We start from the raw sequence: 3,263 nt of genomic DNA, 5'->3' as shown, positions 1-3,263 counted from the left end.
CATTTTTTGGGTTTGTGCTACTGGGAAGAGAGGTGCCCACAGATGGGATATTGCTGAAAGTAAACGCGGCTTGTTTTTGCATCCGTCTGTTGAACAGCCTCCTTTCCCGTGTGCCATGCAGGCAAATATCGTAATGTTCCGCAGATGTAACAGCTCACACAGAGTAAGAGCAAAAAACGCACCACTGGTACCAGAAAGGCTGTATTGCTTTTGCGTTTGGAGAGAGAGAATACTTGGCATTAAAGAATAAAGATGTGGAAAGGGTGAGCGACTGTAATAAAATTCTCAGCATTTTACCACATTTTGTGAGATGGTAATTTCACTGCTTCAGAAATATTGACTCACATGAAGCTTTTGGTGGAGAGTCAGGCTTTCTTATGTTGTAGACAGCACAAAAATCTTCTACCATGAAAGCATGAGATAGGATGGGATCCATCTGCTGTAGGAAGTTATCTTTCAAAAGCCGATGAAAAAAGATACTGGACACACAAGATTCATAAAGATATATAAAATGCATGAGGCAAAAAGCATCTCATTACCCCACTTCTGGCAGGGGAAAGAAAACACGCATCTCCTCTGCCTGTGCCTTTTGCAACTGCTTTGTCCATAAATACGGATTGGTGAGTTCCAAGGATAACAAACCGATCTCCAAAAAGGCATTAAATTCTTTAACTCAAAAAACCTGAAGATTGCATGGGAGATGTTCTCTTCGGTGCTCTCAACCAACTTGCCTTGGCAGATCTTTCATCTTGGCTTTACGATACTCTTCTGGCCATTTCCTTCTAACTGGCTGTTAAGAGGCACAGGGACTTCTATAACAGATTGTGACCATGTTTCAGCTCCATTATTTGCCTTCATGAATGTCAAACGCCAGATGCTTCAAAGCATGTTTTACTCAAGCAGATCAGGCGAAGTTCAGTGTGCTTACAGGCCTACTCTTTTAAATATGGCAGTTTCCAGAGATATGATGCAGAAAAAACCAAACAGATGCATGTCACATACCAGAAATAGCTGTACGGTCTCCCACCTTTCTGGTGTGGTATTGAAAACAGAAAAGTGAAATGAGCAGAAGCTCTTGGAAGTGGCTCTTGCAAAAGGCCACAGCCAGGCAGGAACACTGCCGCATGGAAATTTCAAGGAAGGAAGGGTATTCCCAAATGTGATTTAATACCGAATTAAGATACCATTGGGTTGAAAATACAAGTAAAACAGGGAGAATTGAGGAGAAAAATACTGATAAGAGGTCTAAGGACTTGTATTCCTGATACATGTATGACTTTTGTAATTAAGAATTTCAGGAGGTGATTCAACATAATCAACATTTTGTGACTTAGATCATGAAAAAGTGAATAAATCAAAGTGATTTATTCTCATGCACACCACGAGAATGAACTGGCAACCACACCACAAGGTTTTTCTAACTAAGCAGTCACCGGCTGCCAGCTACACTGAAGAATGATACACCTATCACCATTAGAATATATATAAATGTAAATTTTATTTCCATTGCCATTATGCACGTGATATATAGCTCTTTGAAAGCTGATTTCTTAGCTTCGATAAGGATAGTATTCCCTTGAATCACTTTCTATTGCCATTCAAGGTCATTATTCTTTGCCAATGGGAGTAAATCCCAATGTCCCCCACATATTCTCCAGCTGACCGACTGTTTTAAATAAGTCTGTTTTTCCCCTATTAACCTTAGCTGTAAACAAAGTTAAAATTTTCATTCCCTTCTTGTACACCACCCTTTCCATTCATCCAATCTTATTAATTGCCTGTTTCTGGATTTTTTCCATTTTAAAAAGAAAACACTTGCTATAAGTGGAACGGGGCAACTGTAAATAAGTCACTATAGAAATGCATAGTAATATCATTCCATTCTTCTGAGGCTTAAAACATAGATAAAATGTTAAAATAATCACTGGACAGTGAAAATACTCCCTGGCTATGTTGTCTACGGCAGTATCTGTATTTCTTTTCAGATTGCTTTAGTTAGCTTATGATACCCAAACAATAAAGACTGTTTTGAGCATTACTTATTCCCATGATTATAATACCAAAAATCAACCTTTTTTTACTTTTTATACTAAAATTTTTTTGATTCTAGACATACATGGTGGCTAGTCTAAGCTGGTCCAAGTTGCAGCAGCTCATCCTTGTTTTCATCAGCATCTGGTGGATACCACTTATACTTTTAGGGCCTTGTTAACTTCTTATTAATTTGATACTACACTGAAATGCCAAATTTTTGCTGGAATGCTGAAGGTGTGCCAAACCGTGCTGCTTCACTGTCTTGTTGAAAGTGAGATAAGCCTGCTTTGTTAAGAGAAATTTTCACAGACAGCAAATGCACTGCTAGGACAGCTTTACGACGTGTGTCCTAATGCCATAAGCACTATCATTTTCAGATATTATCTTCATCTTCACCTCAGCTACAAATTTTCCAGTGTGATACACCAACATGTACGGCGATTCCAGCAGGGCTGCTGGATGACCGCTTTGCCATGGGTTTGGCCAAGCCTGCGCACTACTGAAAGCAGTGTGAAGGCTCAGTACGGCTGCGGTTCTGTATTGCTGAACACTTCCCAGCTTGCACGTTCCAACCTTCACACTAGAGCTGTGTAGTCTCAGGCCACCTCAGCCAGTAGACAGGCCTCAGACAACATCCTTGGTCTCTTTCTGATAAGCTCCCTTGGCACTAACTTCCCTCCACTTCTTACCTTAACTATTCCCTTGTAAGACTTGCCTTCAGTGGGACACCTTGGTTTAGGATTCACCCATTCTCCACTGTGTAAAACAACACTCACTTTTTGACTGTTTTCTGCTTCAGTGTCCTCAGAGCAGGGACCAAGCCCTTCAGAAGTGTCCCCTCGGTCACCTTTCTCAGCTCTGACCTCTCCTTCAGGCCTTTTGCCCCTCTCTCCATCTTTGCAGTTTCTCACAGCTGTGTAAATACTTTTATAATGCTCTCTGTTCCCATCCTGGCGATGCTCCTCCGCTCAGATCCTAGCGCTCTGCGCACACATTTGAACAATTTGTTTCCCTCAAAGCTACCACCTCGCCTTCCTTCCCTGCTCGGGCCGAACATTTGCTGCCGTTGACAGTACGTAGTTTTTGCTCCTTTCAGAGGCAGGCGTTTGGACACGGCCCCCGCCAACACCTCACGACGAGCGGGCGTCAAAACCGCAATAGAAACAGAGCGAGAAACCAGACGGAGCGCGCAGGCAGGGGCCACGGCGGTGGTGCCTGCGCACGGGCCG

Source organism: Egretta garzetta, unplaced genomic scaffold (genome assembly GCF_000687185.1).
Source record: "Egretta garzetta isolate BGI_Z169 unplaced genomic scaffold, ASM68718v1 scaffold7, whole genome shotgun sequence".
NCBI lineage: Eukaryota > Metazoa > Chordata > Aves > Pelecaniformes > Ardeidae > Egretta > Egretta garzetta.
Note: the sequence above shows the minus strand (reverse complement) of the source record.